Here is a 16,231-nt window from a genome sequence, read left to right as displayed (position 1 = left end):
TCAGTCCCTAAGATTTCTAATTAAGTTATGAAGAATCTCAGAGCTCAAATACAGTAAACAGGGAGTGAATTCTCCTGCTAAAACCTGACTTTTAACCTAGTTTTTAGAGAGAAAAAATTGGTTAGAAACGAGTTTAAAACTCCAACAAAACATAAGAAACACATCACTATAATAAGAAACATGCTAACAAAAGAAATATATAAATATATCTCTGTTTATAAATAAAAGAATTCTTAGCCGTTATCATATATAACCAGCTTAATTTAATATATGCAAATTTAATTTAATATAAAATTAATGAATTGGGCCAGTACCACAATTTGACTGAACTAATATAAAAAATTGTTCATTCTGTTTTGTATTGTTTGTGCAGTGGATGGTCTAGTGTGTGAAAAGAGTTTAAACTTTATTCCATCCTTTTCAAGAGTATGGTGTCCCAACATTTTGAACCTATAGAGTCAATGTTCTAATAATTGTTAGGGAGATTGATATTTGAATTTTAAACTAGAGAATTTAATGTGATCAAATAAATGATTAATTCTAAATGAAATATTATTGTATTATTTGTTAGCACATGAAATATAATTTATATGAAGAAAATATTTTCGTTAAGAGGTTTATATATGTTAACAACAAATGATATTATATATATATATATATATATATATATATATATATATATATATATATATATATATATTATAGCAAGTAACAAATGTTGTATATATTTATAAATAGAATGTATTTTAATTTTTTTTATTAATTTGTTAGTGTAAAAATAGGAAAAACATGAGAAAAGAGAATTGAATTGTATTTAAAAACCTTTTGAAAGATTTTCACAAGTGTTGTTTGAATACAAGACAATAGGTTTATAGTGGTGAATTGGTTTAACAAAGATTTTTCAAAAATAGAATTTAAAAATTTTTCTTTTTAAATAAATGCAAAGATTATAAAATGTAAACTAATAAGTTAAGGAACTTATGAAACAAAACATTGGACCCTTGATAAGGTTATGGCTAAGAAGATATAAGAAGGAGCTCCAAAGAAGAAGTCTCTCCTATTTTGTAAAAGATCGTGTAGACTAGATTTAGGCCTTCAATTAGCCTTTAATTGGATGACTAAGACTACGAAAAACCTTAGAGAAAATCTGGCTTTAGGAGAGACCAAATTTAGGTCAATTTAAGGTGTTGAATGTAGCCATGAATATGTATTGGTTTTGTTTTGTAAGTTTTACATTTTTGTGTCATAGAGTATCAAGGGTTTAGGCATCTATAAACAAGATCACTTTTGCACAACTCTCCTTTTTTATTAATAAGAATTCATTTGCTAAAATGCATGTCTTATTGTTCTCTAAGATCATACATCAAAAGTAGGAATGACAATGCGGGATAGACCAGACGGACTCACACATAGTGAAAAGTTTGAGGTAGATTAAGATTTTGAGCTCAGTGACCCGCTTAAGCCCACTCTCCATAACTCATAGCCCGTGCAAGCTTGGGACGATGTAGAGCAAGCTTGCATCAACAAAGTCAACTTTTCTTGTTGATTTATATTTCACATGTTTCAGTTAATTTAGTGTTTTTGAATTTGAGTTAAATAGTGCAACTTAACTCAAATTCAAATACAATGTTACTAATTATTTCAATAAAGTAAGATTTTGTTTCTAAAGTTTTTATTTTCATAAAGAGAATTTTTTTTTTACTAATGATTATTTGTAGATACATTGGCAAAGCTAAAGGACTTCAACCAAACGTCACTCATAAATTTCATAGTGGTAAGGTTACCTTATTTCTGCATTGAAAAATAATTACTCTTTGAATATCATATTTATTTTCAATTTCTCTTAATTGGGTACAACCAAATTATTTCACTCAAATGGTTTTATCTCTTACACATTGTACCCCAGATCCCAAATCACAATTTATAATCTATTTAAAAATAGAACGAGAAAATGTTTCTACTAACCACAAAATGTGGATCAATCCGCAGGACACAAAGAATGTGGCGTAAATATAACATTCAGTTCGTTTTTCACAAGTAGGATAAATTAGTTCAACCTCCATTTCATAGGTTAAATGTCGAACGGGTATAGAGAAATTAACCCATTGTCATTCTTAAAAAAAAAGAAAATAAAAACTTAAATAACTTTTAACGAAGTTCCTTGTCCGAAGCTACCATTAGTAAGGACATTTTAAATCAAATAAATTTTTTTTTCAGAAAGTGTGATCAAATTGTTGAATAAGCTAACGAATTTTACACAAGTATCCCCTAAAGTTAATAGATTTTTCGTACTTTGCTCAATCAAGTATGAAATCCCCGTTTCAAGGTTTATAATAATTTGTGACGTTCACAACTTCCTACTACAAATATTTCAATAAAATATTTTATTCAAACTTGAAAGTGAGAGAAGCTGATCACCTTTATAGTGAGATTAATAAGACAAATATCAAAATTATTAGAATGAAGGGTAAAAGGGTAATAACCCATGCACAGATAAGTTTTACTTAAAAGTAAAATATGCACGTGAGAGAGAGAGAACTTCAGAAGCAGAAAGAAACACGCGAGGGCTGAGGGAGCACCACCAGAGCTCTGCTAGGGTTCAGCCTCTTTGTTCTTCACCACCACCACACAACCGTTCAGAGCAACAATAGAGATGCAAAGAAAACACAGGTATACTGAATAACCTCAAAACTGTATTATTAAAAATTGAAACTGATTTACAAGGCTTTTATACTGTTTAATGATCTGTTTTCTGTTTCTGTTTTACACTACAACACTCCTCCTAAAACAAAACTTGAAAAACACGATTAAAACGATGAATAACACCTTTTCACCGATTGAATCGGTGAAAATCTTCTTCTCCTCGATTTCCAGCACCTTCTACCGATTAAACTCAGTAGAACCACCTTCTTCAAGCACACACATGTTTTTCACCGATTAAAATCGGGGAAAAACATCTTCTTGACCGATCTTCTTCTCTGCGAAGAGAAACCCTAATTTTCCAAAGCTTCAGCTTGCACCATCCCGATTAGCTTTCTGAGTTTCAGAAAGTGTTCGCCTTTTAGGGCTTTAGTCAGTATATCTGCAAGTTGATCTTCGGATCTGCAGTGTACAATTTCCAGTTTCCCATTGCTGACCTGTTCCCTGATGTAGTGGAATCGGGTCTCAATATGTTTACTCCTACCGTGAGATGTAGGATGTTTGGCAAGATTTATGGCTGATTTGTTGTCAACCATTAATCTAACCCTTCTCTCGGATAACTCCATCTTCAGTCCCTCTACCAAGGATCTCAGCCAGGTTGCTTGACACGTAGCTTCACAGGCAGCTATGTATTCTGCCTCACATGAAGATAAGGCAACTACTGGTTCCTTTCTAGAACTCCAGGAAATAGGAGATCCATCCATGAAGAAAATGTACCCTGCAGTGCTTTTCCTGTCAGTCTTATCTCCACACCAATCTGCATCTGAATAAGAAGTAATTTGTACTTCTTCTCCAGTCTCTCTTTTTCTAAACTGAACCCCATATGAATGTGTACCCTTCAAGTATCTTAGTATCCGTTTGACAGCAGTCAGATGTGATACTCTAGGACACTCCATATATCTGCTTATTACTCCAACACTATAACTCAAATCTGGTCTGGTATTACAAAGATACCTAAGACTCCCAACCATTCTTCTGTAGGCTGTTGGATCAACAGCTTCCTCTTCTGGCTCCCTTTCCAGCCTTAATCCAACTTCTGCAGGAGTACTTGCAGTATTACAATCACCCATCTCATACTTTCTCAACAGATCTAAAGCATACCTTGATTGGTGCATCACTACTCCATCTTCAGTCTTGGTAAACTCAATGCCAAGGAAATAGCTGAGTTTTCCAAGATCACTCATTTCAAATTCACTTTGCATTTCAGTTTTGAAGACTGAAATTAATTCTTCACAACTTCCAGTGACTAACATGTCATCCACATAGAGACACACAATCAACTTCTCTGTTTTTCCTTTGTGCTGACAGCTTTGCACATACACACCGTGTTCTGAGACACATTTCTCAAACCCAATACTGCCCATGAACCCATCAATACGCTGGTTCCAGGCCCTTGGAGCCTGCTTAAGCCCATAGAGAGCTTTCTTCAGCCTATACACTTTGTCCAGCTGCCCTTTGACCTCAAAACCTTGTGGCTGTACCACATAAACCTCCTCCTCTAGTCTTCCATTTAAGAAGGCTGATTTTACATCAAGCTGGTGTAGAGACCAGCCAAATTTAGTGGCCAATGATACCACTAATCTTATGGTTTCAACCCTTGCTACAGGAGCAAATACTTCACCATAATCAACTCCAGCCTTTTGTAAGAATCCCTTAGCAACCAGCCGTGCCTTATACCTCACAACAATGCCTTGGGGATTTATCTTTGATTTATAAACCCATTTTAATGCTATGGGTTTCTTTCCAGAGGGTAATTTCACCAGTTCCCAGGTCTGGTTCCTTTCAATGGAGTCAATCTCCTCCTCCATGGCTTTATGCCATTTCTCATCCTTCACAGCCTCCTCAAACTCAACAGGTTCAGCCTCTGCAATTAGTGCATAGTGCACAAAATGTCCCTCTGATGTGAGAGTAGCTTCATAGGATAAATCAAAATCCCTTAGGTGAGCTGGCAAGTGAGTAACCCGTGATGACCTCCTTCTACCATCATTATTCACAGTTTCTTCAGTCTCAACTACAGCAGTTTCATCTTCCAAAGTGATGGTTGATGTCTCCTGCCTAGTTGTGTCCCACTTCCAAACTCCAGTTTCATCCACAACTACATCTCTGCTGATGCAAGCTGTCCCTGATGTAGGGTCATACAGCTTGTATCCTCCAGTTGAATGATAGCCTACTAAAATTAGAGGCACTCCTTTATCATCCAATTTCCTTCTCTGCTGGTCTGGTATGTGTTTGTAACACAACGAGCCAAATATTTTCAGATGTTTGACATCTGGTTTCATCCCTGTCCAGGCTTCTTCAGGTGTCAAGCCTTCCAGTCTCTTTGTAGGAGACATATTCAGTATATAAGTGGCTGTAACCACAGCCTCTCCCCATAAAAAGTTAGGCAACCCTTTGCTTTTTAACATACACCTCACCATATTCAGTAGTGTTCTGTTCTTCCTTTCAGCTGCACCATTATGTTGTGGTGTATATGGAGGAGTAACCTCATGTATAATCCCTTCATGTTCACAAAACAACTTGAATTCAGTGGAGATGTATTCTCCACCTCCATCTGTCCTTAAGACCTTTATCTTCTGCTCACACTGCTTTTCCACCATTCTCTTGAATTTTTGAAACACCTCCAGTACCTCTCCTTTCCTTTTGATTAGATACACCCAACATTTCCTGGTGTAATCATCAATAAACAGCAGGAAGTATCTGCTGCCTCCTGGTGTTTCAACCTGCATTGGCCCACACACATCCGAATAGACTACTCCTAGTCTTTCTGCAGATCTCTGGGGTAGATTCTTCTTGAAACTGCCCCTTGTTTGCTTACACTGCACACACTCACTGCACACTGTTTCTGGAACAATAACATTGGGCAGCCCATTCACCATCTTTTTCTGTCCTAACAGAGACAGATCCCTGAAATTTAGATGTCCAAACCTCAAATGCCAAAGCCATTCCTCCTTGTTTTCTGAGGCAGTAAAGCACTGGTGTTTTACTGCACTCATCACAACCCTGAATGTCCTATTCTGCGACAGCTGGGCTTGTATAACCATCCTCTTCTGTTGGTTAAAAATTCTGAGACTGTTATCCTCCATTTTCATCACATAACCTTTCTGCAGTAGCTGTCCCAAGCTTAGCAGATTTGATTTTAATCCTGGTACATACAGTACCTCTTCAATTGTCACATCTCTTCCTTCCACATCTCTTAGAACAACCCTGCCAGTGCCTTCTGCAACCAGACTTCTATCATCAGCAAACCTGATTTTTCCATGTCCAGCCCCTTTAATTCCTACAAACCAGTCTCTTCTCCCTGTCATGTGTGTAGAACACCCAGAATCTAGGTACCACACATCATTTTCTGATGAAACTTCTTCTGTTTTTGCCATCAACATTACTGGTTCTGAATCAGATTCCTCTTCTTGGGCCAAATTAGCCCTCTTCTTTGGTTTGTTCTTAGCACCTTCACCACTCCAACAGTCCTTAGCATAATGACCCAGTTTTTGACAGTTGTAGCACTTGATCTTCTTTTTGTCAAACTTCCATTCACCATTTTTCTGAGTTTTCACCTGGCCTGATTCACTGGACTCTTCTCCTTGCTGGTCCTGTGAATCTTTGCCCTTCTTGCCACCTTTTCCTCCTTTCTTGAACCCTTTCTTGCCTTTCCACTGAGATCTGGCCTGCAAGGCCTGCTCCTGGCACTGTTTGCGCTCATTGAGGCGTAACTCATGAGCCTCTAATGAATGCTGCAGCTCCTCAATGTCAATATTCTCCTTTCTTCGGGTTTCTTCAATGGCAGCTACTACATAGTCAAACCTGGCAGTCAAGGTCCTCAGAATTTTATCCACAACATACTCTTCCATCATCTTATCACCGCAAGCTCTCATCTTGTTCACAAGTTCCTGCACCTTATCAAAGTATTCAGCCACACTCTCATTTTCATCCATAATCAAGGTTTCAAACTGTCTTCTGAGTGCCTGCAGTTTAATCTTCGCATTCCTGTCTCCATCACCATATGTTTTCACCAAAATACCCCAGATTTCCTTTGCACTGTCAGCATTTGAGATCTTGTTAAAGATCTTCTGGCTTACACTCTGATATATCAAAAATCTGGCCTTACTGTCCAGTTTTACCATCATCTTGTATTCTTTCTTCTCTTCTTGAGATGCATTGTCACTCAATTTAGGCAGTCCCTGTTCAATAACTTCCAGTACATCCTGAAATCCAAACACAGCACGCATCTTGATTCTCCAATCATCAAACTGCTTGCCATCAAACATGGGTAATGGTCCCTGTATGCCTCCAAAGTTTGCCATCACAGTCTTGCAAACTTTCTTGCAAAATCTTTTACCAAAATTCACCTCCTTTCTTCTCTGGATACACGCACCACCAGATAAAGCTCTCACACCTTCAGTAAATTTTCCACGCACCCACTTCACACACCAGGATTCAGCCTAAGCTCTTGATACCATATTAGAATGAAGGGTAAAAGGGTAATAACCCATGCACAGATAAGTTTTACTTAAAAGTAAAATATGCACGTGAGAGAGAGAGAACTTCAGAAGCAGAAAGAAACACGCGAGGGCTGAGGGAGCACCACCAGAGCTCTGCTAGGGTTCAGCCTCTTTGTTCTTCACCACCACCACACAACCGTTCAGAGCAACAATAGAGATGCAAAGAAAACACAGGTATACTGAATAACCTCAAAACTGTATTATTAAAAATTGAAACTGATTTACAAGGCTTTTATACTGTTTAATGATCTGTTTTCTGTTTCTGTTTTACACTACAACAAAAATAACACCTGCAAAATGGCACATTCCATTTCATCAATTAACCTACTTTTTAATTGTTTAGCATCGAATCCAAAAAACTTTATTCGATGAATAGTACACATACTCATGATGTGAAATCATATTAATTGAAGTTTCTATGTGAATATATTTTAATTTTGTTTTCTTCTTTTAATTTAGTCAACATTTTAGTATAAGGGAGACTTACATCTTTTTGAATTGATTCATCACCAATCAATAAAATTATGTTGATTTAAATTAATTTATTAGTTAAAAATACATTTGAAAAGTTTGAATTGTTCTCTAATTGTGGTCAGTGAACTGATATGTTAGTTTTTCTTACAAAAATATTATTTATTTTATAAAATTACATTTTAGTAAAGTTATAAAACTAAACTTAATTTAAATAGATAAAGCTAAGAGAAAAATATAAAATGTATCAATAATTTAATCCAAATTTTATTTAATTGTTATTTTTATAGAAATTAAATTACCAATAATAACAAGCAAATATTTTAATTTCTTACAAATATCTAAAAAATATTACAAGCAAAAAACTTTAAATTTAAATATTTATTATAATTTTTTACTTTAATTATTTTAAAAGATGAGATGGTAGAACTAATCCACTCGAGGGGCTAGACGTCCTCTTGTTAGATTAATCTGATGAATTAATAGAGTAAAATTACCATTCATTCATGCTTATTTGATAGTGGATTAGTGAACTTAGATAGGGTTTTCATGTTATTTATCCCAATCTAATTCATATAAATATATTGCTTTTTAAATAAGCTTAATAGCGTATCTATTATTTTTTAGCTGATATTAATAATTTCTTATTATTTGTAAATTTTTCAATTAAGTTTCATTTTTATTGAAAACTTAATAATTTAATCTTTTTTTCCCTTTATAAAAAGTCCACTAAAAAAATAATGCAATCAATGATATATCAATAACCTAATACATTATCCGTTCTCCTTTTTTTAACCTCTTAAACATTAACTTATAGTTTACTCTAAACTTTCTTATGAAATACGTTTCATTATAAAACACAAAGCCAGACGAAAAATTCTGCCACCAAAAAGATTAAACCTTTTCTCTCTAATCCAATATCGGATGAAGAAAAGAAGCTGTTATGGATGCTCGAGGCAATCAATCTTACAAACAAAATTAATGTGCTAGAGAATATGCCATATTTAATAATTTTCTTTCAAATGTGTAATATAGAAATAATCTTCATCCATTATCAGAGAATAAATATTGATTGTTTACAATCAATTCTTAATAATTCTTTTTTTTTTGTATGAACTAAATTTTCGATTTAAGAATTTAAAAACTTAGAACACAAATTGAAAAAATATAGTAAAATTACAAATTGAAAAATAAAATATGATTAGATATTTGTTTAAATAATCCTTCTTATTACAAATTGATTAAATAATCCTTCTTATTATAATTGTTTAAATATTTAAATTCAAGATTAAACCATCAACTGATTTATTTAATCAGTTAAACTAATTATATAAATCAAATCAAAATATTATTTAATCTAATTGATATTTAATTATCAAAACAACATTCAATTCTTTCTTAATTTGATTTTCAACGTAAAAAATGTAAATTGTAATTATAAGGTACAAAATTAACTCAATTCGACTTAGATCTTCATTCCTTAAATTGACGTTTAATAATTGCTTAATCTTCATTGATGACAAATATAAAATACAAATAAGAGGAGAAAAGTCAAAACATATTTGAGCAGAAAGAAAGAATAGGAGATGAATAACCAATTTTTAAGTCTAACAAATAAGCAAATGATATATTTAGAACACATTTAGACCATATATAAGCTTTCAAATAAAATCTAAACGTGTGTTTTAATTAGTTTCATAAGTTCAATTTGAAAAAGTTTAAAATATAAAAAAAGGAAATTAAATCCGCATGAGTTTTTTTAAAAAATTCAACAAATTTGTCTTCTAAAAATCATACAAAATAGTAAAAAATTCCACACCAACAAAATCGTATGTCTATTTTAAAGTCTTGGAAATGTTAAATTCAATCTAACTAGAATCAATAAAAATTAATATTTACAGAAAAAGGGTATGGTCAAAATAATAATCAAAAAGGTCATATCAATTAAAAATAAAAAATTAAAATAAATATGTACATTAAACTCAATTTATTATTACTAAAACAAAATGAAGTAAAATTGAAAAAAAAATTGCTTTTATTAAAAAAAAGTTATGAATATGTGAAAAAAAATGTCATCAATATCTTTCCTGTAACACCCCGATTTAGGCGTTACAATTTATTTTCCACAAAATACATATGTAATTCGTCTTTAACAAATTTCAACACCCATAAAATATTAAGTTCTTTATTACAGCACAAGTCTTCTGAAAATAAAATTCCACACAGTTCATAAACTTCTGAAATTTAAAATTTCTCACAGTTCGGAAATTCAAACACAGATTTATTTTAGAAATTCCCCATGTCTCCTTTTCCCCACAGATCTCTCATCTTCTAAGCGAGTCCAGAACCATCTGCTAATTCATCTGATATAGTTTCTGCTCCCGTATAATATCACACATTATACGATCATCGCATTCACATGCACAAACACAAACACAAACAGTAGGGTGAGCTAACCGATTCAAGAAATATACATCATCCACAATCTTACTAACATCACAAGTATGGCAATCAGTCAAATACATGCATCTCAAACATACTCAAAAACCAACTATTACACTGATACTTTATAATATTTCTCCAGTCAAAATCATCAGTCGATTCACTAGAGTCAATACAACATATTATTAATCTGCCTACTTACCAAAGCACAGCAGTCAACAATCCTTCTGTCTACTTACCAAAGTAGTATAACCATGATATACTGATTACTTACCAAAGTAATCTAACAAGGTGATTTTTATTATCTACTTACCAAAGTAGTACAACAAGGTGATATTGTCTACTTACCAAAGTAGCACAACACAAGATCTTCTGCCTACTTACCAAAGTAGCACAAACCAAGTTCTTCTGCCTACTTACCAAAGTAGCGCAGCAAGACAATACTGTCTACTTACCAAAGTAGCACAGTATAGTTAATCTGCCTACTTATCAAAGTAGCACGACTTATATCGTTCTTTTTATCTCTTCATTCATCATCTCATCCTGCCTACTTATCAAAGTAGCGCAAATCACCCTGCTTACTTACCAAAGTAACGCAGACCCAACATCTTCTCGCCTACTTACCAAAGTAGCGCAAACCAAGTTCTTCTGCCTACTTACCAAAGTAGCGCAGCAAGACAATACTATCTACTTACCCAAGGTAGCTCAAATTAACCAAATTACCTTTTTCAACATATTATTTATCGACGATCTGAACCAATCAAACTAATCAACAACATGTTTAGATCATATGGTAAGCTTTTCAGTCCAATCCAATGGTTAATGAGGCGGAAATCATCAATTTTGTATAAATGATCCAAAAACATAAATTAACAATATTGAGATCCCTGAGAAGATACGAAATTAATATCTCTAATTCTGTAACTCCGATCTAAAATCCGAACGGTCGAAGTATGCCACTATCTCTTAGGATCAACATACTAAAATTTCAGATTAATCTAACGGTTATCTAAGTAGATATGGAGATTTTACCGAGGTAACTCAGAGACAGAAATTTAAGTGGTTCTCGGTTAAACTCAAAATGCGAAATGAATTCCTCTAATCTCATACATGTAATTCCAAATCTGAACGGTCAAGATCACTTAATATGTCTTATGAACTACATACTAAAGTCTGGGCTCAATCTAACGGTAAATGAAATATCTATGAAATTTTTACCATAATAACTTAAGAACAGAATTGCAGTGTTCATCAAATATTTCAAACTTTCGAAATTTCTTTCTCTAAACATAGACCTTCAATTCCAAATCCGATCGGTCAAACTGTAATAATGTATTCTAAGAATCATATATCCAATTTTCAAGTTGATCTAACAGTCCCATAAGTCAGAATCTATATTTTACCAAGGGAACTCAGTAATAGAACTGCAGGGGTAATTAATTCACTCAAACATGTAGGATATATATCTCCAAGTAAAGACTACTAATTGCAAATCCGAACGGTCAAAGTGTATTAATATGTCTTAGGGATCATATATCAAATTTTGAGGTTGATCTAACGGTCCAATAGGTCAGAATCAATATTATACCGAGACAACTCAGTAACAGAACTACAGGGGTAACTAATTTACTCAATCTTGCAGAACTTATTTCTCCAATTACAGACTTCTATTTTCAAATCCGAACGGTCAAAGTTTAGTAATAGGTCTTAGGATTCACATACTAAAATTTTAGCTAAATCCAACGGTGAAAACAATTAATAGAAATTTTTCACCATAGTAACTCGAAAATGAGAGATTATAATCTTGAAAACCAAATTTTACACAAGTCAATATATAACTACCATTACCAATTTTAACACATTCATACTCATATTCATGATCAAAATCAAGAAAGGATTAGCTCCCCTACCTCTTCTCCTTGCAAGAAATTCTTCACTCTTGATGTTCCTAGACCACACCTTTGCTTGATTTCACTCTCAAATTCAAAGCAAATTCTAACTTAAATCTCTCTTCTCTTTTCCTCCTCTCTTATGGCCTTAATAAGTTTTTATAAAGAAGAATAAAGCATCCCCGTATGCTGCTTGCAATAATACAATGCAAAGAAAAGAAAAACAACAATTGAAAGGGATGGGTCCCCTTTTACCAAAACATGCACCCATGTTTTACGGGAATCATCAACCTCCATGATTCAATATTGTCTTCTTCTTTCCATATTAGTAGTAATATTATTTTTTTTTAATTTATAATTATGTCCCTCCTTTTAACCAAAGATGGCCAGAACAAATTGCATCAAATTTAAATAATTAACACAAGAAAAACCAAGCTAAACAAAATGGTAAAAAAATACAAACAATAATCTTTATCTTACATATGAATGCACACCATAATTAATTATTCAAAACCACAATATTCATAAAATTATTTTGATTTTTCTATGGGTCTTACATTTCCAACTTGCATTAATTGATGAGTTTCACCATATATATATATATATATATATATATATATATATATATATATATATATATATATATATATATATATATATATATATATATATATATATATTTATGAGAAAAAGAAATCAAACATTGTTGTTAGAGGTTCTTAACTTCATCCCAAAACCTCCTTTCTCTTTGAGTTTGTTAATTTTAGTTCCAGGGAAATGGCTTTAACAATACTTGTCTCTTAGGCCTATCAAACCATCCATTTAAACCTTTATCACGAAACATTCATACCTACACCTCTTTTATCACCTTTACCTCATGAATTTTTTACCAATGCATTCTTGATATACTTTTTCCACCTCAACCTTCACTAGTAAAAAAAACAATCTTTTAACACACCCAATACGTTTCGGTTTTGAAAAAATCGAAACACATTAAAATGCAATGACATTTTCGTTATTAACACAAACTTATATGTATCGGTTCACTAGGAACTGAAGCCTATGACATATATTGCCTTGGTTATATAACAAACTGAAGTATAAAATCCTCTGTAATTCCACCTATCCTTTGTAACTCGGACTGGCAACTTTTTTGTAAAAGCCCTACCACATTGATTTTGCTCTGAATCGTGGCCTAAAGGGGATACTGTCTCGGTTTCTAGGCCAATCGAGGCAGAAAACTCTGCATATTCCACCACCAAGTCAGACCTTACAATTGACAAAAGTTTGAATGGGACATACTGCTTCGGCTACTTGTAGAACCGAGGCAGTAGGTCCTGTCAGCTGTTGACAATCTCTAAAATTAAACGTTATAATCCATTTTGTCGACCTCTACTGTCTCGATTTTCTTCGAACCGATGTCATTGGTTATTTATGTTTCGATTTACCCTCCAACCGAGGCATACAAGTTTATTTAGAATTTTTTTTAACTCTTAAGGCATTGGTTGGCAGTAGAACCGAGTTAGTAGAGTGCTTACTGCCTCGGTTATTTATGGAACCGAGGTAGTAGCTCTTTCACTAGTTCAAATTACAAAAACATAAAAAGAGTTAACAATTCTTCTTCTTCCCCTAGCGTGCTACATCCCCCTTCTTCTTCTTCCCCTAGCATGACCTCCCCCTACAATTGGGCGAACCTCCACCACCAAACGCGAAGTGCTCCTAACATGTCCTCCATTTCTTTTGCACAAATAACTCTCCACTTTGCAATCTCCATTTCTATTTCTCTCGTGGGTTGGCCATTGTTGTCTTCTCGCTACGTCCACCGTTGTGCCGCCACAGTTCGTCTACCACTGTTGCCTCCATTTTCTCCGGCGAAGTGTTGTCCAAGTTGGATGGCTCCATTTCTCGTGCGATCTGCAGGGGTATTCTCTCCAAGCGCTGCCTTCGCCATCGTCCTCGTCGCTTCACTGTCGCAGCCATGCGTCGCTGCCACGGTAAGTTGTTAAAAACCCTTTACATTTTGATTTGTCTATGATTGATATATTGTATTTGATGTAGTATTTGATTGATATTGGTTAAACATTATATGTATTATTTGATCTGTATAAAAAAAGTTAGATAATTATATATTGATTCGACATTATTTTTGGCATTAGAATCTAACTAAATTAGATATAGATTAAAAAACCGGTGTTAGGGTAATGTTTTTCATATAATTAAGATGGACTACTATAGGGTTCAAAACTGAAATCTTGTGTAATTTAATGTAAATTAAATTAGAATATAAAGGAAAAACAAAATGAAAAGTGATATTTTGATTAATTCTTTAGCATATCAAGAGGACATAACTGAAAGGAACCTTTGATTCCCTTATTTTAGATAATTATTCATAGTATTAACGTAAGTGAAAACAATTTAAACACTTAAGGTAAAGAACCTAAAAGCTTATTCAGTAGAAGTTGGTGTTATTTTAAATATACAAGAGAACAACTACGAAACAATATCCGAAGTGAAGCTGACTTCCTTCTGAATCTATTTATTGTAAATATGGGATTATTAGGATATAAATATCCTAGTATCTGTGTAGTAATTAGGAACAAAATATGCTTAGAATCTTAATATTCATTCTATCAAATTTACTTTTGAAAATAAATTATGTAATTATTTGTTTGTTTGAATATATTGTTGCTTTAATATATTATTTACTTGAATATATTGTATGTTGCATCTGTAATTATTTGTTTGTTTGAATATATTCTTGTTTTGAATTAGCCTTAGTTTCCCGTTCGAGATTCAATACCAAAATTATTTACTATCTTCAATTTTTTTTAACAAATGTACTTTTTACAAATGAATAGAAAGGAGATAGTAATAATAAATTACAAGTATTGAATCTTGAATTGTCCAGTTGGACAGTTTAAGAAGGCTAATAATTTTTTCATAATTTATTAATATATATAAATATTAACATACATGTATTAAATTTCATGAAAATTTGCAGTTGTGTTTTGTATTGGTATTCGGGTGCATATTTGATTGTGGTTTGCAATCACTTTCATTTCGTGTAACCTGAAGACCAATGCGAGATGCTGAAAAAATTTCGTGAAATTTTAGATATGTTGTTTAAAATTTATATGTTTAATAAACTATAAAAAGTGAATCTTCTTGAATGGGATAGGGTCACACCTTGAATACAAAAGTGGTCATTCAAGACGATTAAAATTGTGTAAAGAATTTCAGTAAATATGCATACAGATCGACATTGGATTAGTTTACCACGCACCAACGCTGAGTACGAGAGAGGGATAGAAGAATTTATACAGTTTACGTAACATAATGATAATACAAGTGTCAATGAAGTCAAGTTTAGATGTCCTTGTGTCAACTGTTTGAATGGGAGGAAGTTGAACGCAACCAATATTAAGAAATATCTTATTTGTGATGGTTTCGTAAGAAGTTATATAACATAGATCTAACACGGCGAATTAATAGACTTTCCAACTCTCTCTCCAACTGAAAATGTATTCGATTCCACCATAATAGATCGACCGGAAGAAGACAAATTAGAGGACATGATCTGCGATGTTGGCGCATAAGCTTTTTCCCAAGCGCATGTGTATGAAACGATGTCCACTGATGTAGAGACTCCTTTGTATGTCGGTTCAACTAAGTTCACACAGTTGTCAGCGGTGTTAAGGCTCATGAATTTAAAGGCGACCAATGGATGGATTGATAAGAGTTTTACAGAATTGTTGCTACTGTTGAATGAAATGTTGTCAAATGAAAATACATTACTCACTCATAATTATGATGCAAAAAAAATTCTTTGTCTGATGGGTATGGAGTATAAATGGATACGTGCATGTTCAAATGATTGCATATTATATATGAAAGAGTATGAAGTTTTGACAAAGTGTCTAAAATGTGGGTTATTACGATAGAAGTCAAAAAACAATAGTAAAGATAATGGTCACACAGAAAAAAATGGGTCTGCTTTGAAATTAGTTTGGTACCTTTCACTCGTGCGTAGACTTAAGCGTTTGTTTGCAAATCCAAAAGACGCTAAAAATATTATATGACATGCAAATGAGAGAACAACTGACGGAATGCTTTGTCATCCAGCTGATTCAAAGCAATGGAAAAATATTAATTAACAATTCCCCCAATTTGGTGAAGAATGTAGAAATATTAGGTTTGATTTAGCTACTGATGAACTCATTTGGTAATTTA

At 33.3% G+C, this 16,231-nt stretch overlaps 1 long non-coding RNA gene across 1 annotated transcript; it reads right to left on the bottom strand.

Annotated features, from left to right (window-relative positions):
- Nucleotides 1–9,827: 9,827 nt before the first annotated feature.
- LOC148198879 (uncharacterized) lies at nt 9,828–12,363 on the bottom strand. The gene is made up of 2 exons (XR_015786260.1): nt 12,023–12,363; nt 9,828–10,045 (listed from the first exon to the last, which is right to left on the bottom strand). It is a non-coding gene; the product is annotated as an uncharacterized LOC148198879 (long non-coding RNA).
- Between the last annotated feature and the right edge of the window lie 3,868 nt (nt 12,364–16,231).

The sequence above is a fragment of the Vigna umbellata genome, chromosome 4 (assembly GCF_029865625.1).
Source record: "Vigna umbellata cultivar VRB3 chromosome 4, Vumbellata_1.0, whole genome shotgun sequence".
NCBI lineage: Eukaryota > Viridiplantae > Streptophyta > Magnoliopsida > Fabales > Fabaceae > Vigna > Vigna umbellata.
Note: the sequence above shows the minus strand (reverse complement) of the source record. Positions and strands in the feature narration are given on the sequence as shown.